General features: G+C 48.8%; 1 long non-coding RNA gene across 3 annotated transcripts; it reads left to right on the top strand.

Moving 5' to 3' along the window:
- The first annotated feature begins 3,954 nt into the window (after positions 1 to 3,954).
- On the top strand, positions 3,955 to 13,899 carry LOC132247678 (uncharacterized). Of its 3 annotated transcripts, XR_009458960.1 has the most exons (4): positions 9,754 to 11,589; positions 11,769 to 12,596; positions 13,075 to 13,207; positions 13,676 to 13,899. It is a non-coding gene; the product is annotated as an uncharacterized LOC132247678 (long non-coding RNA). The 3 variants fall into 3 exon arrangements; XR_009458962.1 differs by lacking the exons at positions 9,754 to 11,589; positions 11,769 to 12,596 and adding an exon at positions 3,955 to 4,115; XR_009458961.1 differs by having other exon boundaries at positions 11,769 to 13,207.
- The last annotated feature ends 13,984 nt before the right edge of the window (positions 13,900 to 27,883 follow it).

Raw genomic sequence — 27,883 nt, 5'->3', positions numbered from 1 at the left:
TGAAAGCTAATCATCATGAACATAGACATAGTTTTACTAATAATTGTATTTCAGTTGCTAATTAGGGTTTTTTCTAAAAAGAAAGTAAGCACTTTCCCCATTTTTTCAGTTTTTATTGTTGTAGTTGCATGTATTTTCCCAGTAACAACAATGTAGCGTTTGGGTAGAGTGTTACTTAAAGCTAGGTTTCTGTTTTCTTTGTGTCTGAAGAGCTTTCAGTCAAAATTTATCATCTGCTTCCTTCATCTCCTTGATCTGGTCCTTTGCAATAATTCGGGATTTTAAATGATGCATGCTCACTCCTAGTCACAGTAGCTGTCCTTTCTTTTGAAGTGGAAATGCCATATTTTCTTATATACAACATATATAAAATAAACATGGTTTTTGGAAGGCAGAATGAAGAATTTTTCTATAGTTATGGATGCACAGAACAGGGACTGAGGCTAATCTTTATCTGACAGCTCCCCCCCGCCCCCCCCCCCCCCCTGTTTCCTGCTTAACTAAAGCTGAAACAATAGCTGCTCATTAAGAGTGGTTTCCATGGGTGGATCATTGATTTTGAAAAAAGCTAAAGAGCCTCCAAGGTTATAAGACCAGGAGCAACTAGGAGGAGAGACACCAGGAGCAGCTAGCAGACAGTAAAACTGCCCTTAGAAAGACTTGATTAGTGGAACATCAAGACTTAAAAAAGAGAGCTGACTGTAAACATCTCTGGAGTAAAGAACAGTGAGCACTCTGATTAACTGACTCCCTCAGACGTCTGAATAATAATGCAACAGTTATTGTACTGTGGAAGAGGAATCAATGCAGGGTGCTTCTCTCTCAGGCAGAAAATCAGCTTCCCCACTTAATACATGCACCACAAGTTTGGGGGACTGATTTTGGGGGGAAAGGTGCATAAAGAATATGAAAAAATACAGTAGTTGACTCTTAGAAATGTTGCTGCAGACACATGTTGAGAAAACTGTGAACACTTTATGCCAGTGATATCAAATTGCCTTGGCTCATCCAGGCTGTATGCAGACCATGGGGCTTCTTGTGAGCTGGTTCCAGACTGAGTGGTGGTAACAGAGCAAGCAGCAGCAGTATTAACTGCCACAGGTTCATGAGCTATGGGGATTAACGTACCCATTGCTTGCTTCTCTGCAAATGACACACATCCCCAGTGGTGTTCCATATGTCAGGATACAGAAGTGCCCCCCACCACATGCTTACCCCCTCCCCCTCAAATTTTCAGTCCTTCCAGGAAGTCCCACAGCACTGGCACCTCTGAATTATACCATCACCCTCATTGCTGAATGTTGTCTCTGCAGAAGAATGTCCTCAGTGTGTGATGTGTACATGGGTTTGGAACATAATGTAATTTTCCCCCTTCTCTGCTGTGTTATCATGCTCCCCTGGGTGAAGATGGTGTGTGAGTATGTATATGATGTAAGCTCAATAACTACATTTGTGGCATGTGACATGTCCCCAAGATGGTGTGTCATGTGTGTTTTTCTGTTGTGATATGAAGTTTATATCTCTTTTTGAACTTCTTTCCTCAGAGGTAGATGCATTTCATTGGTGGCTCAATGTTTCTTTTTTTTGTAGGGTATTTGTAGGGTCACTCGATTCCTCTTCTTCTCCGTTATACAGGAGAGCAAAGAGCACAAATTCTGGTCAGGTGCAACTGCTCAGTGTAGGGTAGAAGTGAACTCTACATAGCACAGTGCCATGGACAGTAGATTCTGATCTTTGAGAACACCATAAGGATGGGGCTGTCTGGGATGTCAGCCAGCAAGGAGAAAAACGGGTTTCATCTGGCTTCATCCCAAAATACACCCTGGAAGTGTGCATGGGTTTTTCCTCCTTTTTGGAGTTGCCTATCAAGGGGCTGTCTGTCTTGGCTGTCAAGTCAGGCCTGTGTGTGTAAGACTCTTAGAGCATACTATAAAGATGTTTCTTAGACTAAGTACAGTTCCCTCCCTGTGCAGAATTGCTAAATATAATCTATTCTTCTTGCCCTGCACCCTTCTTCTCTGCACACCCACTAATCTCTGTATTCTTCCATCTTCTTTGTTTTTCTTTTTGTTTCATAGTTTCATAGTTGGTAGGGTCAGAAGGGACCTGAGCAGATCAAGTCTGACCCCCTGCCATAGGCAGGAAAGAATGCTGGGGTCAAATGACCCCAGCAAGGTACAATTCTAGCCTCCTTTTGAAGACCCCCAGGGTAGGAGCGAGCACCACTTCCCTTGGAAGTTGGTTTCAGATCCTAGCTGCCCTGACTGTGAAGTAGTGCCTCCTGATATCTAGCCTGAACCTACTCTTCATCAACTTATGGCCGTTATTCCTTGTTACTCCCAGTAGTGCTTGGGGGAACAGGGACTCTCCCATTGCCTGCTGGTCTCCCTTGGCCAGTTTATAGATGGCCACCAGATCCCCTCTCAGCCTTCTCTTGTAGAGGCTGAACAGGTTCAGGTCTTGTAGCCTCTTGTAACAGTTTGGGGTCCTTGGGGTCATCATGATCTCCCCTAAGCCCCACCTTACCGTACCAAGCTGGCCTAAAGGGCACCCTCAATTCTCACCCACCACATCTTTGATGAAAAATATATAATAGGGAGACTGCCTTTCCATCATCTTGAACAGAACAGAGTTTCTTGCTGTACACCAGTCCCGGGGCTCCTGAATCCTTTGTTGCCCCATTCTGTATTGAGTGTTTCGGGGCACCTTGGTCTTATGGGCTATGCGTGTCTCCAACTATACCTTTACCACACCCCAAGCCTTGCAGATGGAACTGATGTTGTTCAGTCTGGGCCTTGTTATAATGTAGCCCCCTGGTCCTCCCTGGGCTCTCCGCAGCCTCGTCTCTCTCTGAACCCACTCTGGCGCTCAGGCCCTTCACAGCCCTGTCTCAGTCTGCGCCCTCTCTGGTGCTCGGGACCTCCGCAGCCCTGTCTCGCTCTGCACCCTCTCTGGTATCCCTCACCAGTATCAGGGGCCGTACCTGCAGTCAGGCCTCTTCCCTTTGTTTGCTCTGGGAGAGCCCCTTTCCCCCTTGGCTGCTGACAGGAAACCCCCTTCCTGGCCTCAGCCCTGGGGTTTATATGTGGGCCAGACCCTGCCGCTTCCGGTCAGCTGACCTCTGGTAGGTGTGGGCCACTAGCTCCCTCATTAACTAGTTGTCCCGGCAACCTGCACCTGGGTTCTTATCTCTAGTCCTAGAGTAGCAGGCCACCTTAGTGCCCTGCTACACCTCTCCTCATAGGGCCTGCCCTGCTGCCCCCTGATCGTGTGAGTGACCCTCCTCTGGACTCTCTCGATGTTGTCCACATCCTTCCTGAAGTGCAGCACCCAGAACTGGACACAGTACTCCAACAGTGGCCTGACCGATGTCATATAGGTGGGGAGGATCACCTCCTTGGACCTGCTCACAATGCATCTGTGGATGCATAACAAGGTGCGGTTAGCCTTCCTGACTGTGTCCCCACATCGGTGGCCCATGTTCATCTTGGAGTCTATAATGACTCCAAGATCCTTTTCTGCCTCTGTGCTGCCCCCAGAGCTGGCTGCATCTCAGCCCCAGGCCCAGGGGACCCTGTTCAATGCAGCTAGGACCTACCTCAGAGCTGGCTGCAGCCGGGGTCTATAATGACTCCAAGATCCTTTTCTGCCTCTGTGCTGATGAGAAGGGAGTTCCCCAGCCTGTAGGTATGCTGCTGCTTCTTTCTCCCTAGGTTCAGTACCTTGCACTTGTCAGTATTGAATCCCATCTTATTCTCAACCGCCCACGCCTGTAGCCTGTCCACATTCAATTGCAGTCTGTCCCTCCCTTCTAGCATGGTCACTTCTCCCCACATCTTAGTGTCATCTGCAAATTTGTTCTTGTTGTGCATGAGATAAACTAGAGAAATAAGTCTTCTCTGAAGGTAGGGTGGTTTAGGAACATTTTCATCCTTTCATAGCATGGCAGTGCACCTTTGGGTGCCTGCCACTATAAGGGCTGGAGCTAGGCAGCTGGCAGGTGCTTGATTAGGGCAGCCATTTTAGGACCCAGCACACACAGGCCGGGGCAGCAGTCTGCTGCTAGTAGCCAAGGAGGCAACATCTAGCTGAGCTGTTCAGGGAACATCTTGGAGGTAAGGGAAGGATCTATGGGGAGATTTGGAGGCTCCCTATCCTGGGCATGACCTGGAACTGCACCCTGCTGGGAAGGGTGACCTGGCAGGGCCATTTGTGGTGGAACAGCCCCCAAGAAATGCCAGGCCAGTTATCTCCCTGGTGAAAGGTGGGTAGGAGTGCCTTATCCTCACCCCCCACTCTTCAGTCGGTAATCATCAGCCTGTGAGAGAGTGGCCCTAGTGTGAGGGCAGAGAGATGAGCTAGGCATGCCTAGAGAGAGGCACCTGAGCCCTGCAGGGGTGTAGGACCCCAGAGGCCCCAGCATGGCACTAGTGTTTTACTGGAGGCCCACACAGAGTAGAGTGAATGGTAATGCCTGAAGGGCTGTGTGTTTGGGGTGTAGAGTAGGGTCTGCACAAGCAGGCATGACAGGCTACACCAGGATGGTTTGCAGAGTAGGGTCTCTCAGTGGCTTAAAGGACTGCACAAAAGCCAACCCCCACAAGACTGAGCTAGGAAGGATTTCACTCGGTGAGGGGCCAGGAGCAGAGTCAGCCTAGTGTTTGGCACAAGGATGGTTCTGTGTAGAGTAGGGGAGCTTGAGCAAACTGAAGGTGTGCATGTGCCATGCCAGAGAGTGAGTAGCAAAGCCTGAAGACCCAAGGGGTCACTCAAAGAAGCAGGGTAGTAGAGAGTGGCCCAGTGATGGGTGGAATGCAAAAGGCCCCTGTGAGAGCGGGGCGGAGGGAGTGTGAGTGTGGAAGATGCCAACAATGGACTGAGTCTGGCCAGGCCTGAAGCAAGGAAGTAATAATATTTTGGATGCCATCTGTGAGGCATGGGCCATGGTGAAGGGAAGGTACAGAGCTGTGGATAGCACCCCCCCCCGGCATCAGGGCAATGAATAGGCAGCCTGCTGCTTGATACATCATGATAACATTCAAGTCATGGAAGGTGAGTCAGGGCAGACTGCCCTAGGCAGTGGGGCAGGCTAACTCAAGACCTAGCCCTCAAAGGCCGCCTGTTACAGATAGTTTAGCGCCTGATGCAAAATTGTTTTGTGAGTCATTCTTACAAGGTTGACCTTAGAGGTAGGCAGTTGTATAGCTCCATTGAAACATAGCTGTGTAGCCTCTAGGGGTGTGTGTAGATGACATGGGCATTAACATAGAGTGCCTGAAAATTTTAACGCAGCTTTTTTTTTTTGGTGTGCTGCATTTGTGTTTGTATGAACAGCAATTTCAAGTAAGTTAAGCCTCATGTGTTATTCTTCGCAGATTTCAGTAGGGGGAATCAAATACCAATTTACCACTACATTGTCTTTCCTTATGTATTGCAGCAGGGGGAAAACCAACTGGTCTCCCTAGCCCTCACCCCCGGACTCTCACTGGGAGTCTTGCCTGGGCATGGTCACCCCAAAATCCTTGTCATTTGCACCTGCCTATGCTCAGTTTGTCTGGTCTCTCTCCATCAGTATGTGATCCCAAAGACCCTATCGAAATCCCAAAGACATGCCCCAAGAATCCTCCCTTCCTGTTCCTTTCCCTTCGCATCCCACCATGTTACAAATATGCGTTTTTTCTTTTATTTACTATAACTGTCATAATAACTACTATGATATCATAAAATATTCAGGGTTTAGAGTAGTGGGTGGGTGAGTGTTTGTTGCTGCCCGGTTGATTGGCAATTGCTGTCTATGTTGATGGTGGCAGCCAGCTCTTCTTGTTTGTTTGTTTGTTTGTTTGTTTGTTTGTTTTGGACTACATTTGCCAGCATTCCCAAGCTCATTTCTTCGTACAGTTTCCAAAGGGGACTACCACTGGAACCCTCCAGTTCCCTGCCCAGGATCCACTGTCAGTCTGTTTGTGTAGTGCCACATATGGCTTTTGCAGGTCTGTTGTAGTGTGGGATGTTTTTGAAATGTTTATGAAATCTTTTTGAAAATGTGGGTTGCTATTTGCCTTGGTCCCCCACCTGCCTAGCCCACCAAGAGGTATAGTTATCCTTCTCACCCAGGGGGGTGGAGTGGTTCAGATGTAGGTGACAGTGCGTAATCCCCCTTCCCTGAAACCACTGGCATGAAAGCAGTAAACCCCCAGCCCAGTCCACATTTCCTCTCCTACTCCCCTGAACATCTTCCCCTCTGCCCCATCATCCTCAACACCGCATGCCCCTGTATACAGACACAGATTTAAAGTATAAATATACTTATAGGCAGCCACCAGGTACCCCCTGAGCCTGCACTTTTCCAGGCTGAAGAGTCCCATAGCTCTCAACCTCTCATCATAAGTCATGTTTTCCTGCCCTCTGATCATGCACTTGGCTCTCCTCTGGACTCTCTCAAGCTTCTCCACATCCTTTTAAAATTGTGGAGCCCAGAATTGGATACTGTACTCCAGCTGTGGCTTCACCAAGACTGAGTACAGCAGGAGGCTGACATCCTGGGATTTGCTAGAGAAGCATCTATGGATGCAAGCCAGAGTTTTGTTTGCTTTGCCAGCTGCAACATCACATTGGGGGCTCATATTCTTCTTGTGGTCAATCATGACCCCCAAGTCCCTTTCAACCGTGGTGCTAGCAAGCGTAGCACTGCCAAGCCTATAATCATGCTGCAGGTTTTTCTTGCCAGGGTGGAGTACCTTGCATTTTTCAAAGTTGAAGGCCATCAGGTTCTCATCTGCACATTTTCTGAGCCCATCAAGGTCAGCCTGGATCATCATCCTGTCTTTAGGTGTGGATCCTTTCCCCCAAAGTTTGGTGTCATCAGTGAACTTGGCCAGTCCACTTCTGACACCAATGTCCACATCATTAATGAAGATGTTGAAAAGGATAGGCCCGCCCAAGGATGGAGCCTTGAGAGACCCCACTGATCATGGCACACCACAATGATTGACTTCTGTCAATTACCACTCTCTGGGTCCGACCTCAAAGCCAATTCCCCAGCCAGTGAGTGAACTGTGATGTAGCTAAGGCTGCAATTGGCCAGTTTTTCTATGAGACAGTCATGGGATACCAGATCGAAAGCTTTTTTAAAGTCGAGGTATATGACATTAATCTCTTCTCCCTTGTTCAGGTGATAGGTCACCTGGTCATGGGAGATGAGATTGATCAGGCAAGACCAACCTGCAATATACCCGTGCTGGCTATCCCTCAAGAAGTTGCCTTCAGCCAGTTTGTCAAGAATGGTGTCTTTGATGATTTTTTCCAAGATCTTCCCGGGGATGGAAGTGAGCCTGATGGGCCTGTAGTTCCCTGGATCTACTTTCCTCCCTTTCTTGAAGATAGACACCACATTAGCCTTCTTCCAGTCTTCTGGTACTTCGCCTGAGTGCCACAAGTTCTCAAAGATCCGTGCCAGTGGCTGAGCTATGATGCTTTCCAGCTCCTTAAGTACCCTGGGGTGTAAGCTGTCTGGGGCAGCTGACTTGAAGGTATCTAGCCTCTCAAGGTGTTTTTTCACATGGTCAACATTGATGAAGGGTAATAGCTCTCCCTCACCCTGGCCATCACATACCGTATTGAGCAGGGGCTGGTGAAAAACTGATGCAAAATACCCATTGAGCATGTTGGCTTTTTCCCAGGCGTCGGTTGTCAGTTGACCCATATGGTTTAGCAGGGGTCCAGTGTTACCCTTGCTTTTTCTCTGGCTCCCCACATGTCTAAAAAAGGACTTTTTATTATCCTTGATATGTGTAACCAGTTGGAGTTCAGTTGCAGCCTTGGCTTTCCTGGTTCACTCCCTACAGGTCCAGACCAGATCCAGACTTCCATCCTTTATAAGCCTTTCTTTTTAGTCACAGGATGTCCACTAGTTCCTTGCAGAGCCAAGGGGGCTGCTGTGCCCTTTTGCTGCCTTTCTTCTGAGATGGGATAGATATTGCTTGTGCTTTCAGGATTGCTCCCTTGAAGCGCAACCACTCATCCTGAACTCTCCTCCCCTTAGGGTCATGGTCCCTTAGGGCCACACCAACAAGCCTCCTGAACTTGTCAAAGTCAGCTTTCCTGAAGTTGAGGACTTCTGCTTTGCTGACTGACTTGCCAGCTTTATGGTGGATGGTGAAGGTGATCAGCTCATGGTCGCTGTCTCCCAGCTTCCCTTCAATCGTTAGGTTATTGATTAAGCCATCCCCCATTACCAGTACCAGGTCAAGCAGCGTTTTGCCTCTCATTAGTCCATAGACTTCTTGAGTCAGATAGACCTCATCCACACACATGAGGAAGCTTTGCAACCGTTCGGATGTGGCCAAGTACTCTTCCCATGAGATGTCAGGGTAGTTGAAATCTCCCATGATAACCATGCACCTGGAGTGTGCTGCCTCAGCCAGTTCCATGATGAATTCCTGGTCAAGCTCTTGATCCTGGCTAGGTCTGTAGTAGACCCCCACCATTGTGTCCCCTGTGCCATGTTTGCCATGGATTTTGACCCAGAGAGTCTACAATCATCCCCTCTGGGTGGCAATGTCTGGTTGCAGGGATGAGTAGCTTTCCTTGACATAGAGAGATACCCCCCACCACCACCCCTTTTGTACACACAATCTCTCCTGTACAAGGTATTGCCATCTATACCTGTGGTCCAGTCATAGGTGGAGTCCCACCAGGTCTCCATTATCCCTATGAGATCATAATCCTTTTGGTTTAGCAGGAGGACCAGTTCCTCCTGTTTGCTCCCCAGGCTCCTGGCATTAGTGTACAGGCACGTAGTGTCCCACTAGGGGCCCTTGCCTTTCCTACAGATTGCTCTGGGGATGGGGTAGGGGGTAGAGGTTTATTTAACATTACACATAAATGTATTTTAAATTTTATTTTCATATAACCAAGAGAAAGAACAAAGTACTCCTAGGTGTTGTTGTCAGCAATATATCCTGCCAGATAATCATGCAGAAGGGTCGCCTGACCAGCCTCTCCTTCAGGATTTCTCCTTGGTCCCTGTGCTGCTGCCCAGACATGTCTCTGTTGTCTGGCAACTGCCTGTCACACTTCTTCCCACAAATCCTTGCAAACCTCTCCATGCCTCTCTCAGATATTGTGCAGCACACAGGCTGCCACTACAAAGGCCATGATATTTTCTTGCTCCATCTCAAGCCAACATGTAATTGCCCTCCGTTGTCCTTTTAGTCGGCAAAATGCACATTCCAGGGCCATCCTGCAACTGCTCAGATGGTTGTTAAAAACCAAATTCTGTGGGTCGGTGACCTTCCCTCCATAAGGCTTCATGAGCCAGGGCTTTAGGGGGTAGGCAGTGTCCACTAATATAACCAGGAAAACAGTGACACCATAGATCACTTTCTCCTCCACACTGAGTGCGTAGTGTCCTTTCTCCACAAGGCCAGGCAGAGGGGATTTTCTGAACACATGCATATCATGCGCGCTGCCAGCCCATAAATGTTCATGATCTAGTCCCCGTGGTCCACCATGGCTTTCAGAATCAGAGAAGCATATCCTTTCCTGTTTGTGATAGCCCTCCCCCTTCTGCAGGGCACAGCACTGGGATGTGAGTGCTGTCTAAAGCCTCCAAGCAGTTGGGGAACCCCTTCTCATTAAAGCCATCTATGACTTCCTGCAGATTCACTAGGTGGATAATTTTGTTTGAAGTGATCTTCTTTACAAGGTGGCATACCTCATGAGTTGCCAACCTGGCTGTCCAGGCAGCTATGTTGAACTGGTTTGTGATGTAGTGGAGGATGGATGGGGTGGCCAGTTTCATGATGGCCATTGCAACCCTCTTGTCTGGCAGGATGGCCCAATGCATGTAAGTGTCCTTCCTCATAATGTGGGGTGCCAGCATCGAGATGATATGATAGAATGTCTCCCTTTTCATTCAGAATATCTTCACCCACTGCTGGTCATTTCAAGTGGTCAGCACAATTCACTCCCACCAGTCCAAGCTGGTTTCATGAGCCCACACCATGGGAATACTGATCCTCCTCGGGTTTCTCAACAGAGCCCAGTCATCCTCCACTTCTTTGCTTCCCTCCGGATATTCCACCTCCATGGGTCTCTGTATCTTCTTATTTTTATTGCTGTTAATCTTACTGTGAAACCAGTAACACACCTTGCCATTGAATAGTCTGCCATCATTATCCTTCTCAAGTGGTGCAGCCAAGATCCCCAGCTAAGCAGCATTTGCAGAACCAGTATTGCCTTCTCCTCCTTCTCCTCCTGATCTCCTATGTCCTCCATATTCTTCATATCAAAGGACTCTTCACTGCATTGTTCTCCATCATCATGCATTTCATTCTCAGTCTCCATTTTGCTCCTATCCATCAGCAGCCGCAGCTTCTCACCCCCCTCTGTACCAAGCATGGGGCTGGGACTGTAGGGTGCTGTGTGGTCTGGAGCTTGGTGTAGCTGCGTTTTCAACAAGTCAACCCAGGGCATTGGGGTTTTTGCACATCGATTTCATCCTAAGATAAGCAGCCACTGGAGTTCTGATGTAATCAAGCTTGCAAACAAAAAAGGTTTTGCCTGCTCCACTCCTGGTTATGTAGGTTACTCAAATTTTTTGCCACTTAATGGAAAACAGGCAATAAAATCATTTTGCACAAGCAGATTAGTAGGTGTCATCGTTTTTTGCAACCTTTTGGACCATTAAGCAGCCATCCCAAAGGACATTGGCCTATCTAGCCCATGCTTAACCCCATCACCAGGTCCTTGTTGGTAAACAGGGTGCTTCATCACCTTTGGCTGTTTTGACACTTACAGGTAATGACTTCACAGTCCTTGGAATTTTCTCAGACCCTCATGCAAGCACAGCCTGAGTATAAAGGTGCCCCCCCCCCCCAAATTTTGACAGCTACCTCTCATGAATCACTTATGCTGTTGACTGTGAATTGCTTTGCCATGTTTCATAAAGCCAAGGCCAGCAGTATGGAGCCAACAGCCCAGGAGGCTGATACCTCCAATGCCTATGGACCCAACTGGACCTGGGAAGAACTGGGGAACTTAATCTACATTTGGTTGGAGTAAAGGATCATAGAGAGGCTGGAAAGTAGCAGGAATAAGCCTGTTTCTGTCAAGATCACAAAAGGCATGCAGGTGTGAGGAAACAATTGTGACTGGACCCAGGCCTGGTACAAGATCAAATCCCTGAGATCAGCATTTTACTGAGCCAAAGATGCAAACTCTTGTTCTTGGGCAGGTCACACAATTGCTGCTCTCTATGACAAGCTGTACATGATTCTCTCCAAGGATGCAGGTGACAACCCAGGTATGGAGACTTCAGCACCTGGGTTGGGCAGGAGGAGGGAGGAGGAGGTGGCAGGAGCCCCTCCTGAGGGTGAAACCATGAGCATGTCTCACCTGTACGGAGACTGATCCCTGATCCATGATGACCCTTACAGTCGGGAAGATTCATCAGTCACAATACACTTAGTGGCAGTTTCCCCTTCCATTCTATGGAATAGCATGGAGGAAGTGGAGGAAGTGGAGGGTCGTGAAGAAACCCACATGGCCAAGCCATCTTCTGTTGCTCCCAAGAACATGCTGGATCATGTAAGTGTCTCATAATGTACCTTTTGCCACTGCCAGGCAATGCCTGAATTCATACTGGTTGGGTTTGGGGTGCTGGGTGGGGAGCAGGGGGGAGAAATTCATGTGTCACTGTAGTGGGGTTGCCACACTCTTTCAGTGGTGGTGCATGATGACAACATAATTGCTTTAATTTTTTGCAGCTAGCATGGGCATTGCCAGCCATGGACCTGTTTCTGAAGTGGGTACTTGTAAGTTCTGGGCAGCATGAGTGGTTCCCCACTGTTTCAGGGTCTATTTTTGCACCTGCTGGCATTTTCTGCACTGCATGGTGGAGGGCGTGAAGATTGCATATTTTTCTCCTCTTGGGGGGAAAGCAACCATTGCTTTTTTCTTTGTTAATCAGCCACTGTGACCCACGGCCACCCACAATGGACCCCAGCTTGCATTACAGAAGAGAGCTGCAGAGATTTTTGCAGCAGGCAGCTATGGTCCCGCAAAAGTTCGCTCGAGGCTTTGGCAGAATTATCAGTAGCCGGAGTGGAATGCATATATGCCTGGCAGAAGAAACTCCTTGAGTTGCTGCATGAGGATGATGCCATCATGGAGGAATTGTGAGACAGCATGTGGGAGTTCAAAGACATGTTCACTGAGTACCATGTTGAATTACAGAGCTCACCGGAAGATTTCAGTGATGCCTTTCACAGTGTGCAGAATTACCTCTTAAATAAATGGGTACCATGCCTGAAAGGGAAATTTGGTCCTCCTGGCTTGCCTCTGTGCAGGAAAAACTGGCATGGAGACTTACAGATGAGCCTGTTCCCCCTAACTCAGTGAGGTCCCAGGAGGGTCATACAACTGCCAGCAGAGCCAGGAGGGCACTACTGTGTTTCAGGGAGACAGGGCAATTCAGGGTCGGGGGAGGTAAAGAAGACCAAGTAACTACTTACAAGACTATGTTCCAAATAATAAAACCTCGTGGTTTCCTGGCTTCCTGTGTCTGCCTCCGTATCTTACCCTTGGTGGAGAAGGTGAATTTTGTTCATTGTTTGGGTTCATTTCTCTGCTCATTTTTCCTGCCGCTTACTTCATAGGGCATGGGGCGGGGAGGGGTTGACAATCTCTCTTGCACAGGTACATGGGGAGGCTCTGAAGGTAAACAGGGGGGCTGCTTGAATGGGTTGCAACACACAAGTGCTGGCCTACACAGTAGCATTTTGAAAACCCAGCACCCACTCTGCAAAGTCTCTTCAGAGGTCATATTGCCTCTGATTTCACCTCCCTTAGCTGGGAGAATGGAAGTGGTGTGCCAGTAGCCTGGCTTGCTTTTTGGCAAGCCACCGGCCACTTTGCACAGTTGCCCACAGGGGTTGTTGCCTTCCCAGTCTGGTCTGCCTATAGTGTGTGGTGGGGGTGCTCTTTGGCTCACCCTTTTCAACCCTTGAATTTTCCCTAGACCAAAACTTTGCAAATGCACTTTTTCAGCATTCATTTTGCACTCTTTTCCAGCCATGTCTTGAGGGGACTACAGGCTGATCAAGTGGGGTGCAGTGCAGTGAAGCTTCAAGTGCAATTTGAGGCCCGTACCTCTGCGACATGAAACTCGAAAGAGCACATGATGATGTGCTCCATGTCACCTTCGGTAAGTGACACCTGACACTTGTCTGTGCCCTGAGGGTGGAAAGTTCATCCCTAGGAGGGCATGAATAGAAGTGACCACCCTAAGTACAGTGCTACGGGAGCCTTGAGGAGATGGGCATAGTGGGTGCGGCGACTCAGTGCTGCCACCAGCCTTATATCTGGACAGTCGCCAACTCCCCTCCCCTCTCTTCCCCTCCCCCCACCCCACCACCATCACAGTGTACAGGAGCCAGTGACTCTGCATGAGGTGGGGCAGGAATTTGCACATGGCCCTTCATCCTGATAGTATCACCTTGGTAGGGTCATCTCTGGTCGAGGGGACGCATTGTTTAGTTCACATTTATTGTAAATGGGGCTGGTGGGATTTTATGAGTGTGAAGGAAGGTATGCCAGGTGCAAAATAAATTCTGATGCTCTTTCTATACTCCCTCCCTCCTGTTTCCATTTCCCCTTGCACTGCTAACTGCAGGCTGGTCAATCCCTGTGGGTGTGACAAGATGCAGAAGAGAAGAGGCAGCATGAGAAGATGAAGAGGATAACACTTCCTTCAGGATGTTCTTAACAACTGAATTACTATATATATTATACTGTGTATTATAATTATTGTTGATTTTCATCTTATAGATCTGTGTAGACAGGTAATACTAATAATAGGAGTCAATAACAATATTAATTCCATTACCAATATATTAGTATGAGCTTGTAATAATATCAATATTACTGATATTAGATTATAAAGTAATATTCTAATTATATTACTATGTTAGTATAATGATATCTATAATATTAATGATGATTTATTTAAATATATGATATAGACTTTGGTCATATACACTTATAATAAGTTTTCCACTCCTTATGATAGCAAATACTGAGCATAAAGCAGGTTATTACGCACTGTCCCTCCCTGCCTATTTCCCCATGGCAGGGGGAGAAGGGTGGGTTGCCCCGCACTGCCCACCTCCCAGTTGCTGTCCATAATGATCAAGCTCCTCCCTAGGTCCTCCTATTTGCAGCTCCTGCAGCTCCTTGTGCTACAGCCGTGGCCCCTGCCACTCCCCACACCACTCCCTGTGGCCCCTACCATTCTCGCTGCCACTACCACAGCCTATGCAGCCCCCTGACACTGCTGTGGCCTCTGCCGCTCCCTATGGCCCCCACCACAGCCTCCGCCACTTCCTGCAGCTCCTACCACTTCCTATACCACTCCCTGTAGCCCCCACTGCTTCCCACACCTCTCCCTGTTCCCCCTGCCACTCACCACTGCTGCAGCCCCCGCTGCTTTTTATGCCAGTCCCCACAGCCCCCGTGGCACTTGTCGCTGCCACCACCGCTTCCGCCAATACCACCACTTCCCTCTTCCTCCCCACCTGCCCACTGCTTCCCACTCTGGCTTTAGGCCAGCCTGACCAGAACCATGGGGTTCCCGGTTGCTGGGCAGTTTGCAGTGGTTTCGCCACTCTCGTTGTCTGACCTTATCTTACTTTCCACTCAGACAGAGATAGGTGGGGAACATCTCCAGGGGTGCAAGGTCAGAAGCTGCAGGGGTGGGATGGGGTGGGGGCCTGGGGGTACGGTGGAACTGGGCTGGATTTGCTCCTCAGCTTCTGGGTCCTGATACAGGCTTCCCCTGGGTCCTACTGGTGCTGGCTGCCTGTCATTTTTGACAGGCAGCCAGGGGCAGATAAAAATTAATTTTCTAAAAATTTTAGGGGCCCCACAGGCTGGATAGAATGGCCTGGTGAGCCAGATGCAGCCCACAGGCTGTATTTTGCCCACCCCTGGACTATGCTGTATGAAGCATAGCATTGAGGGGAGTCATGTTCATCGAGCGACAGTCCCCTCAAGCGGTAGCCTACTATCAAGCGACTGTTGCTGTAAATAAGCACACAAACAAACGTGTAATAACTATTTAATGAATGCTTTGCTTTAGAATGTAAATAAGTATATTATTAAGTAAAGATATAGAAACAAATGCATAGACACCTAATTTCCCTCCCTGTCTCCCTCTAAGCACCTGGTGGTCTCAACACCGTCTTCTTGCTTGGAAAAACCCTCCTGACTTTACACACTGTAACTTTGAAATTCTTGACAGGCACAACTGCAGCTGAACTTTCTGTCTCCTTAAGTTCCTTCTCTAACTTGGACTGGCCTTCTTCTCAGGTGCTTTTTGCCCCGCTCAGTCACTGACCAGTTTTTTCTGGCTAAGAAATGTCTCTCTTACACAATATAACTTTTGAATTCTTGCTGGCCACAAAGGAAACTGAGCCTTCTGTCTCTTTGGGTTTCATCTGTGAATCTGAATCCATGTTTCTTCTCTGAAACCTCCATCAAAATGCTGGCTGCACACTAGCACTGGACAAGCATTTGACTTCCCCCTGCTAACAGTCTACCGTACAAATATTTCCAGTAATGGCATGACTTCATCAAACTGCCAAGCAAAGCATCCCCATGCTGAGGTGGGTGTGGTCATCAGCTCCCTGAAAACCATATCACCCACCCCACATTGGCCAGGCATGCCAATTCTGCCTATCAAATAAAACATGACACACATATAGACCAAAAAAACCCCAAAACAGGATGGGAGAGCTATGCCCACTGCCTGCCACCCTCCCTCTAGCCCTCTACCCATGCAGCCCTTCATCCATGCATCCATCCCTCTCTGCCTCCCTCTCTAAACTTTGTGGCTAGCCAAAATTCAAAATTACTATATGTAAAGGAGATAAGCCCTAGGCAGGCCCTAGGTGTGGGCTATTGGATTTTGTCTGACTCAGTCAGCTAGCTAAGTTGGGTGAAATCCAGAGGGGAAAAGCCACTGGGGACCCTTTGGGCCCATGCCTGGGGCCTAACCCCCCAGCCTCCCCACCCACCCACCCATCTTCTGTTGGGGAACATTCCATCTGGACCTTCACCCACACAGCCCTCCAACCACGCATCACTCCCTCCCTGCCTCCCTCCCTAAACTTTGTGGCCAGCCAAAATTTGAAAGTTACTATGTGTGAAGGGGATAAGCCCTAGGCAGGCCTTAGGTATAGGCTATGGGATTTCACCTGACTCAGCCAGTTCAGTGGGGAAAATCCCACTAATAAAACCTTCCTGGGGTTACCCCACTGAGAATCCCACTGAGAAAACCCTCCTGAAGTCTTTTTTACAAGAATGCACCCACATAGCCGGTCCCCAATTTTGCCTATCAAAGGAAACATCATACATTTTAGAGATCAAAAATTAAACATTTTATTCATTAGGAAAGGTGAGAAAAGGTGGGTGTGGTGCATTTTTTTGTATTAAAAATGGGATAGTTAAAAAAGATTTTAAATAATAAGTAATCTTTAAATAATAATGATTTAATAATTTATATAATAATACTGAATTAAAATAATAATTACAGAAATAATATACAAGATGAGGATTTTTACTTCCCCCAGCACCTTTACAATATAAAATAAAAGTATATTTATACAGAAATAAAATATATATAAAGACATAAAAAAATGTAATATATAAAGATAAAACAAAAAAATGTAAACAATTATAAAAACTACTATCAAAATACTCTATGAAAAATATATAAAAACTGCATAGCTCTGGACAGGACTGAAAATTTTCTTTACTTTTTTTTTTTTTTTGTACTTAATTCATGCTTGTCCCCATCCCTGGTGATTTCTTCCTATGAAAGTTTTCTTCAGCGAGAAAAGAGAGAAGGTGGAGGGGTTGGAGCACAATAAAAAAAAAACAGGTTATTGCCCCCCCCCCGCCCCGCCCACAAGGTCTTTGGGGCATATTACCTAAATATGACCCAGGATGCAGCATATCCTGGCCAGCAGGTCTGGCAGCCAGCATCCTGCTTTCAATGTGGTTCTGAAATGGAATGTAAAGTCCAGAAGGTTTGCAATATTGAAGGAAGTAATGTAGCCACTGACTCCAAAGTTTCAAATGAGTTGCAAAACACTTACCATTCCAGGGATGCTGCTGGCACTGTCCTCAGGAGCTATGCCCACTGCAGTGGGTGCACACAGTGGGGGGGCATGGGTGAAGCTGGGGCAGGGTAGCTGGAGGGTACATGGGGGCAGGAGGACATAGACTATAGGTGGTGGGGAGGACAAATTAAGAGGGGGTAGTATACTACTTGGACTCTGGTTGGGGTACATTATAACCCTCCTTCACCATTCTATGGCTACAGCTCACCTGCCTATGGCCACTGTATGTGAGGGAGCAGGGAGTAATGAGTGAAAGTAAAACAAAACACAAAACAACAGCAGCACCTACTGGCTAGAGGCAGAGACACAATGCCACCTGGTGGTAAACAGGATTAATTATAAGTCTTTGCGTTGATGGTTGTGTGCATGAAAAAATTCCATAGCTGGGGCAGTTTAACTATGGAGTGCCGCAAAGTAACACATCTCCAAGTACTGTTAGTTTAAGGTGCTAAACAGACTTGAGAGTGGTGGGAAATCCTGGATTGTGCAAACACAAATGCAATTGTGTTGGCGTAAATGGGAAATATCGTGTCATCTATGCACACCCTAGATAAGGCTTTAGGTAATACTGAAAGAATAGCTTCTGCTCTTTTTCAAGCAGTAAACCTACAGGCTTAAGGACTCATATTAAGAGTTGGCTTAGCAGAAGTAGGTGAAAAATTAAAATGCAGCTTCAAATAAGTATATGGAGAGCATGTGACCTGAAGTTAAAAGGTGATTAAAAATGTATTGCAAATCAGATCATTGATTTAATAACCACAAACACAAGGGGCAGGTACTTTAGGTTATATTTTTAAAAGTAAAAGTGTGGTGGTGAGAACCCCCTACAGGCATCAATGGTTAATTGTGGCATCTGGGGCAGCCGCTGCAGGAAGTTCAAAAATTCTGCCGGAAGCTGGCAGGTGAGGGGTAGAGAAGGAGCAAGCCAACAGGGAGCAGACCAGGCAGGTGGAGACACTGGTGGCTGACAGGAGTGTTGCCACAGGCACTGCGCCTGCACCTGGAGCAAGGGGAGCAGTATCTCTGCATTAGGCAAGGGGGATGATCAGTCTCCGCCTGCCTGCATTCAGGAATTCATAAGAGCATCTCTCAGGGAGAGAGAGAGAGAGATAACAGGAGTCCAGCCCTCTGGCATCAGGGTTTGGAGCTCCAGATGCCTCAACATCCTGGCAACTGACCAGTACTGAAGCTGAAGCCGAACCCCACTCCCCCACCGCCCCAGTAAAAGGGGTTCACAGGAAATGGCGGAAACAACAATACCAACGCCCAAGCGGTTGGTGAATGGATGGGGTCTAGGGGAGGCAGAGCCCCGAGGAACATCGTGATGCAAACGTGAGTACCTCCATCACCGGGTCACCTGAGAAGAGAAGCACCACTGAACCCCCTCCTTTCACTTAATAACAACAAGTCATGGCAGGCAAGTTGAGGGGCACTCCTTTAAAGGGGGGCGGTACGGTACTCACCCCGCCCACTAGAGGCGGCACAAATAGTAACTGAAATTCACATAGAAGATAACCTGAGAAATACCGTAACAACTAGTTAATGTAAATGGTAAAGACTTTGTAGTAAATAGGTCACCTATAAGACATGGAACTTCAAATTACAGTAAGGGGAAAGGAACTCCCAGGCAAGTGCAAAGTAGGAAGTAGGTTTTAATATAATGTATTATTTACAACAAAAAAAACCCTTAAAAAACCTCGTCCTGCTAAATGTGATGGGGTGGAAAACAACCAGTCTTTCCTATTCTCAGGACCTGTCTCTCCACAAGTTGGTATAAGTAACACAAGTGCAGGTTGTTAATAAAAGTGTATACTCAGGTGGTTCTGGTTACTCCATCATGTGATAGCCTATGGCCTATGATCCAATAACTGGATTATAAAACCTGCTCCTTTAGCTTCTTTCTGATGATAAGTAAGATGGGAGACAGAACAGATCTTCATGGATTTCATAAAACTTCATGAGCTGAACAATTCAATGACCATAGGTTTCATTAGCAGCATTGGCAGGGGAGAGAAAAGGATAACAAACATGAAAATATAGCCATAGAGTATGGATACAGGAATCCCTTTCATAAAAATGTAGGAGCTTACATTTATGTTTTGTGCCCATGATGCTTGAATTTCCTTTCCTCCTGCATCATCTGACAAACCAATCTGATCTTGGATTGCTAGGGCCCAGCATGGGCCCCAGTTGCTGGCAGAGTTGATGAAGCCTTAAGCTCCAAGGGCTTGGGCCCTCAATAGAAGATCAGATCTAGAGTATGAACTAGACTAATATAGTATATTGGTCAGGACATAATGGGTGCTTGTCCATGTAATCATCATTTACCAGCTAAAAATGTACCTGGTTTCATTTTCCTTTCTTAGTTTATAATGACTAAATAAGTAACATGGACACGATTTGCCATGTAATTGCTTATTATTCTATAACTAGTAAAATGCTCTAGGGGGCATGTCAGAACAATTTTACCCTCCTGCCCTTTCAGTCCTACTTTACTGCCAGGTGGCATTTGAGGACAAGAAATGCCCAGGAGAGTCCTTCCAAAGGGAATGACCCTCTGCCACAGCACTTCTGCCCCTCATTTTTTCTAGATGTTTGTGGGCTTGGGGGCAAAGCACATCAAGAGGCTGACTGCCTCCCCCTCACAATTACACCTTACCCTTGATTCAGGTACCATGGCTTTCCCTCACTTTTTCTCGGTGCTTTCTGAATGTTTTTTGCACCAGGCACTGGGTGTGGGGTACCCTTAGTGCTACACAAGGGTTTACAAGCATTGCATTTCCCACCCACCCACTTTGCAAAGCTGAACCCAGCATTTTTTTCCCCCACTGTTTTTTGCACAGGAAAGAGTTATGTTTTGGCACTTTTGGGGAGCTGGGCTTTTTGTGGGCTTTCTATGATTGTACCAAACTGTCTGGGGTTTTTTTTTACACCACAGCAAATCTGGCAGGGGTGGGGGTTGTCCCCTGAGGGCCTATAAATTCATGGAGCCTGTAAATTCATGGATCAGGGTGTGTATGCTGTATCCACGAATGAGAGACTTTTGAGGCAGATGAGAGATGGCAGCACACAGAGGCACTTAAAAGGACTCAGGCCAGTGGGACAGTTGCCCACGGGAGGAATATATATTCGCCGGTTTGATAAGAGTGCAGACTGCAGCTTGCTGCTGTTGGATGCCATACAGCATCTGAGTGCAGGATAAGACTGCTTTTGCAATACTTGAAAGAGGACACCCCAACCTGTTCCACAATCAACCAGGGCATTTATGCATAGGTAAGCATAGCTCTTAGCTGTGCCCTGAGGGAGGGTGGCTTGCACTGTTTTCTTCAGCTTGCATGCAAATAGGGTTTATTTGCCATGAATGAAGGTGCAAGGTATCCCACAGCTTGAAGTCCTCTAGTCACAGGTCAAGATTCGAGGTGGGGGATATACCCTCCCACCCTTCCTCACCCCTCAGCTGCCTTTCTCCACCTCCCTGTCCCCCACCTCACATCATAGGCAGATTAATGTCTGGGCAAGGTGGGCAGTTGCCCAGGGACCCTTCAGGAAATGGGGGCCCTGAGAGGGAGAGGCAGACAGCCTGTCAGGCTTGTTTATATGCACATGCAGGCTGGCTGCAGGCATTCTACCAGCAGACAGCTGGAAGCAGAGCAGAGGTACAGGCAGGAGACTTCTCCAGGGGAGAGCAGGGGGGGGGAGGAGAGTGCTTCAGGCTGGGACCAGCAGACAAGGTAATTGAGTGTTGGGGGTCACATGCTCCCTGCAAGGGATCCAGCAAGCCAGGTAGAGATAGAGAGAAGCAGAGAGAGAGAGTGTATAGGTGAGTGTGAGAGTGGGCTTATGTGCAATGTGGGAGCTGCTTAGGCAGCTGGTCTGGGGGGCAGGGGTCTGTTAGTCAGGAGTGAGGGGCACCGCTGTTGGGCAGAGGCTGTGGGTCTAGAGTGAGGAATATGGGCAGTGCTGGCAGGGCAGGGGCTGAAGATCAGGAGTGAGGGGCACCAACAAGGGGTTGGGAGGCAGAGTGTATGTCTAGGGCAGGGAGAAAGGTGGAGGCATGGGTAGGCAGCTTGTTGGGGGGAGGAGGGGCAGATCCCTGTTGCTGCATGCACCCTGGGCCAAAGGAGGTATGGGGGGGGGCGTATGCCCCCCAGATTGGTGCAGGGGCAGAAACAGGCTGCAGCTGTTTGCTCAGGTCTATGCCTGCTGCCTTTGCCTGGGCTTGGGTCCCCTTCCTGTCCTGTCTGGCAGAGTGTTAAAGCTGACCAGCAATGCAGCAAAAAGCAAAGACATTTAAGCAGAGCCTTACCATATATGTGAGAGCCAGTGGAGCTACAGAGAAAGAATATTCACTCAAGGTAGCTATTTTAAAAAATATATATTAGGGTCAGAAGCTCTGTCTCTTTATAATAGCCTACAACTGTCAGAAGAAGAATAGAAAAGCTATGGCATAGTAATAAAAATGTTTGAGGAATATTGTATATTCAGACAAAATGAAACCTTTGAACAGTATAATTTCCACATGAGACAGCACAAAAAATGTGAGGCAATAAAGGAGTTTGTCAAAGACCTCAGCCTGCTAAGCCAGACATGCAACTTTGAAGACCTAAAACAGTCCATGATCAGAGACCAAATAGTATTTGGGTATAAGGGATACAAGCCTCAGGAAATGACTGCTACAGGATCCTGAGCTTAATTTAGAAAAGGCAGTTAGAATGTGCCAAGTGGCTGAGATAACAAATGCCAGGCTGCAGAAGCTGGAGGAAAAACAGAACAAGCTGAACTAGAAAGGATTACAAGACTGCAAAAACCTAAGACAACACAATACAGAAAAGAAGACCTCACTATGAAGCAGGCTGGTGGAGGCCAATGATAAGTTCTTGAAGAAACAATGGTCAGCTGTAGATGCTGTGGGGGCTTTAACAAACCCGTGCACTGTCCTGCATTTGGTAAACACTGCAACAAATGCAAAATATTCAATAACTTTGCAAGCGTTTGCAGAAAGAAGCAGGATGCATCACACAAGAAACAAGAGGTGCATGCTCTGTGAAACAAGGAAGAGGAATAATTCCTCTTCAGCACAAGGCAAGAAGTTCATTCTTCTGAGGATTGGACTATCATGCTGGACACCAATAGGCTAATGGTAACTTATAAATTAGATACAGGGGCACAGGTCAAGGTAATACCAGAACACATTATTCAAAAAATGAAAACTAAACCTGTGTACTATGAGAACAAGAAAGTGAAACTTAGAGCATATAATTGGAACATGGTTGCAACCAAGGGTATGTGTGCACTGCATGTTAGACACAAAGGGCACATCCATACAAGCATGAAAATGCCTCTTGCAACATCTCAAACTCCTTTTAGATGCTGGAAGATGCATGCTGGGACCAAAAAAAAGTTCCCCACGCTGCAAATTTGCAGTGCAGGCTCAAAATTTGATACCTGGAGATCCAGGTATCAAAAAATACCCCGAGGGGAAAAAGCAGGACAGGACACAGTCCCAGACCATGCCCTGAGGCAACCGGAGGCTCGGTCTTCCACAGAGATGCTCTGGTAGCCAGCCAGAGCATCTCTATGACTGGCACTTACCCCGGTGCTGAAGCCTGCCGCCTGCCTGTGTGGGGTAAGCAGCGGTGCAAGCTGCAGGGTCCTGGACCTGGGTGCCTGATGGGTAAATAGAGGGTGTGGGGGCTGGAAGAGGGGAGAGGGGCCCATCCAGTCCCAGGCCTTCACTCACTTCCCCAGCTCCCTGATCCTCCCCCAGCTCCTCCAGCTCCTCCCTCTCTCCCAGCTCCCCGATTGCTTCCCACTGACCCTGCCCCACCCAGCACAGCCCGCACTTACTGGCATCAGCAGCAGTTATCAGGGCCACTCGGGGCCTAATGGCAGAACCCTCCAGCATGACATGGGGCAAAAGGGGGCAGTAGGGTTTGGTCCTAGCTGCCTGGAACCTGTGCTGAGGCTGCCGTATCACATGGGTGTGGCCCAGCTCAGCAGGATGCAGCACGGTGACACATGCTGTCTCACAGCTCCAGGCCCCTCGGGCTGAGCTGCACTGAGCCCCAGGTGACAGCCACAGCACCCCCAAGCTGCCAGACAGCGCATGGTGCCCTGCCTATCCAGACTGCACCCATGTGATGCAGCAGCACAGGTTCCAGGCAGCCAGGCCCAAGCCCCACTACCTGCCTCTGTGGGAGGGCTGTGACATGAGGCCCTGAGTGCCCCAATCACTGCTGACACTGCTGGTAAGCTGCGGGAGGCTGGAGCTGGGCAGGGGAGTGATGGTGGGCAAGAGTCAAGTGAAGGAACCCTTGAATCCTCTCCAGCCTCCTGATCACTGCCCTGCTCATTCTCATCCCTCTGCTCATTTTCCTGCTCATCTCCAGGAGGTCCCGGGACTTGGTGGGGCTACAGATGGGGTGACCAAATACAAAAAGGTAGGGGGTGAAATTCAACCAGAACCTCAGGAGGAGGTTCTGGAGGTGGAGACAGAAGGGCTGAAGCCTGGTGCCCTCGAGGTTCATGTGCACCAGGGTCTCCCTCAGCCTGCAGAAGGGGCAGGAGATTGGACTGTCTGTGAAGCTTGCCACATACACACCTGTGGTGATGGCTCCATGGAGGAGCCACCAGATGAGGTCCCCAGTGGCTCATGGAATGAGGGTGGAGTACAAACTCAGCCACTGGGGGGCCCCAGCCATGCCCATGCTGAGCAGGTCCCGCCACTTGGTGTCTGGGTGGGATGCAAGGGTGACATGATAGATTGCACAGCACACGAGGGTGTAGAGGTGGTTGGAATGGACGGTGGAAAAGCAGACCAGTCTGGTGTCCTCCAACCAGATCAGGTGGTGGACCAGGAAGTGCTGCAAGGTTGTGTGAGCCACTAGCCCCACAACAAACTCCAGCGGGCTGAAGGACATGGGGGGGGGGGGCAGGGACTGCCACTGCACAGAACCTGGTCAACAAAGGCAAGGGTATCGGGAGGTAGGGCAGATTTCATCTCCTAAACCAGATGGCAAGTCATACGTGTCATGAGTAGACCCATGTCTCAGGCCAGTGCAGCGGGGTCCACCCACTCCTGCCTATCATAGTCCAGGAGGTCTCTGATATGGGTGGCACCAGCCAGGATCAACCTCTGTCACAACTGGGGTAGTTCTGCTGTCAGCATCTCTAGCTGGGTTTTCCAGAGGAGGGGCCAACACTGTATAGCAGTCACTGCAGGGCATGAAGGTGGAATGCCAGGACCTGTCTGCACAGGCCAACCAGGCCCTGGCCACCCTTCTGCAAGGGGAGGTTCAGGACCTCCAGAGCAACCCAGTGCCGTCTCGGCCAGAAAAACTCCAGTGCCCATCTCTGCAGCCCTGCCAGGACCTCAGGGGGAACAGGCAGGGTGTGCAAGCAGTGCCACAGCATGGACAGGACCAGCTGGTTGAGCACCAGCAATCTCCGACATAGGGAGAGACACCTCAGGAGCCCTGCCCATGCCTGGAGCTGCTCCACCACTCTTGCCTCCAGCTGGTGCCAGTTCTTTGGTGGGGAGGGGTCTCTGGCAGACAGGTAGATCCCAAGTAAAGGAACAAGCCCACGCTCCAGCAGATTCCATAGAGCTTGGGCGGGAGTGAGCCCAAGTGCCACCCATCACCCACCGTCATGCCAGAGCTCTTGGCCCAGTTGACCTGGGCAGAGGAGGCTGCCATGTACAGTACCTAGCAGGCCTCCACCTGTGCCAGGTCACATGAGTTCTAGACCACATGGAGTACATTGTCAGCACACACTGACAGGACCAGCCACACCACCAGCTCCTGGAGCACCAACACCACCAACTGCCTTGGCAGGAGGATGAGGAAGGGCTCCAGAGCCAAGGTGTACAGCTGACCTGACAGCAAGGAGCCTTGATGCACCCCTTTCCTGAATAGGATGCGCTCCATCCAGGTCCAGTTGAGCTTGACCAAACACTCTGCAGAGCTGTACAACACCTGGAGAGCTGAAGCCAAAGGCAAGAGTGCTGGTGCTGTCCCTGAGACTGCCAGCCAGGGAGTGGGGGCACAAGGGGAAGCAATCGTGCCAACCAGGGGATGGGATTTCCCTGAAGCAAATTGTTCTTCCGGGTCAGCGGCTCTTCCAGGTCAGCACAATTTGCAGGGGGGGACCCCTCCCCCCCAGTCACTGACTGATTGCTGGGGTGGGGGCAAGTGCCCCCCCAACTCAGGAGGCACCAGTCACCTATGGCCAGGTGTGCCCCTGAGTCTAGCTGTGACAAAAAAGCTGGATACACACCTTCCCCACATCCCACCATCTCCAAGCCGAGGGGAAAGCTGCCTGCTGTTCCCACCAGGGCAGCCAGAACTCCCAGAAGGCCTCCTTGAAGCCCACATCCTCCAGCAGACTGGCATTAAAATGCCAGTAGGCCGACCCTGGATGCCCAGGACCCAGCATGGCCTCGGCCCAGACAAGGTGGTGATTGCTTGAAGGGATCAGCCGGATGCCAAAGGAGTTGGCCCAGGAAAAGTGCGGCAAAGAGATATAAATCCAGCCTGACCCAGTGGCATGTCTGCTCCCTACCCTTACATTGGTGAAGAGAAGGGGGCCAATAAGGTGACAGGCATGCCAGATGTACACCAAGGAGTAGTCCATCAGGATTTCTGTGAGGATGCCCACAGTGGCCTGGTTTCACTCCCCGCCCAACCTGTCTCATCCATCTAGGGTAATGTTAAAGTCCCTGCCAAGCACCAGGCACTCGTGAGGGTTGAGGGTGCCAATGTAAGTGGCTGCCTGACAGAAAAAAATCTGCCAGCTCTGGTTCCTTCACAGGGTCTGGGTCCTTCACAGAGGCATACACATTCAGAAGGTTCAAGACCATCTCCTGCACTTGGACCCGGATGTGCAGCAGGCAGCCCAGCACCACCTCAACATCCTGGAGAACCTCCAGCTGCTGGCCTGGGGAGAACCGGATGGCCACCCCGCAGGAGGTTGCTGAGAGGTGACTGAAAAAGACCCTTCCCCCCCACTCCAGCTGCCAATTATGCTCATCGGCTAGAGTCATCAGGGTCTCCTGCAAGAACATCATGGGGTACCCCCTCTCCTAAAGGAAGGAGAGCACCCGGTATCTTTGAGGCCCTTCCTGCAACTGTGATCATTGAAGGTCATGATTCTAAATGACCTCATGGATGGGGGGTGGAGTAGATGGTTCATCAGGGGCCTTGCTCATCTCAACACCCAGTGTGGAGTTTGCCAGCTCACACAGCGCCCTCTCATAAGTATAGAGAGAGTCTACGATACTGCAGGCCTGTCTATAGATCTGGGCATTGCAGCTTTCAGGCACCTTGTCTTCCCCTGCCAGTGCCCTCGCAGTGGTGAGGTTGCTGTCAAAATCTCCCCAGCAGTCCAAGGTGAGCTGTATCTTGCTGACAGACTGCCAGGTGTACTCATGCAAGTAGCTCACCCCTGGGGATCGCCGGGACTGAGAGGTCCACAGGCTCCATGGAGCCTGCTGGTTCTCAGGCATCCTCTCCCTGGTCCTGGGGTTCAGCAGGCTCCTTAGGTCCTCTCTGAACCCCCAAGTCCACTAATACCCCAGACTCTGGTCAGGATTGGGAGAGCTCTGCAGCCCCCCAGGACAGGGATGGGGGTAAGTGTGAGGGCCCTAGTTCCCCCTAGCTGCAGAGCTGGGCAGGGTTATTTTTCCCCAAGTGGCACAATTTCCCTCACAGCAAAGGGCGTGTCAGGCATATGAACTGAGGCAAATAGCCCCCACTGAAATTTGTGCTGCTTCTTTTTGAGCTCCTGCAAATGCACATGCTTTCAGGTGTGGACGTGCCCAAGGGTAATGTAGTAAAAGTCCAGTCTGTAATAGTCCCAGGAAAGCTAGTGCCAATTATTGTGAATGTGTAAAACTCTAGCTTTGACTAAGAGAATGGATCCCAGTGAGGGACTAGAAAGCAAGAACATTGAAGAAGATTATGTGATTTAAGGCATAGGGAAACTGTCAACTGAGTACAAGATAGAATTAAGATAACCAAATACTCTCACCATACATGCTCCAAGAAATGTCCCCTTTGTACTAAGGGAGAAGCTGAAAAAGGAATTAGCTAGATTCGTCAACATGAACATAATAGAAAAAGTAGAGCAACCAACTGCTTGGGTTCATTCACTGGTCATAATAGAAAAAAAAAAGATGCATTTTTAAGATTCTGTCTGGATCCTAAGTAAATGAGCACATGCATCAAATGGGAGCATTTCCACCAGGGAAGAGGTTTTTGGCAACATGGCGGAAGCTAAATATTTCTCCACTTTGGATGCCTTTTCTAGGTTTTGGCAAGTTCCCCTAGAAAAGAATAGCACTAGATTATATACATTCAGAACACTCTTCGGAAGGTATCGCTTTTGTAGGCTTCCATTTGGACTATGTTCTGCATCTGAAGTGTTTCACAGAAAGGTTCAACAAATTTTTGAAAGTCTTTGAAGGTTCCTTTGAAGGAACTATGTTTTATATTAATGATATATTAGTTTGGGGAAATACGGGCTGAGAAAGGCACTAGAAAGAACTCATAGAAAAGGTTTGAAGCTGAACAAACAAAAATGCAAATTCAGGGCCAAAGAAATAATATGAAACTCTCTGAGCAAGGGGTGCAAATCAATCCTGCAAGAGTTAAAGCCATTATAAACATGCCACCCCCTACAGATAAGGAAGGAGTGCAAAG

The sequence above is a fragment of the Alligator mississippiensis genome, chromosome 1, assembly GCF_030867095.1.
Source record: "Alligator mississippiensis isolate rAllMis1 chromosome 1, rAllMis1, whole genome shotgun sequence".
NCBI lineage: Eukaryota > Metazoa > Chordata > Crocodylia > Alligatoridae > Alligator > Alligator mississippiensis.
Note: the sequence above shows the minus strand (reverse complement) of the source record. Positions and strands in the feature narration are given on the sequence as shown.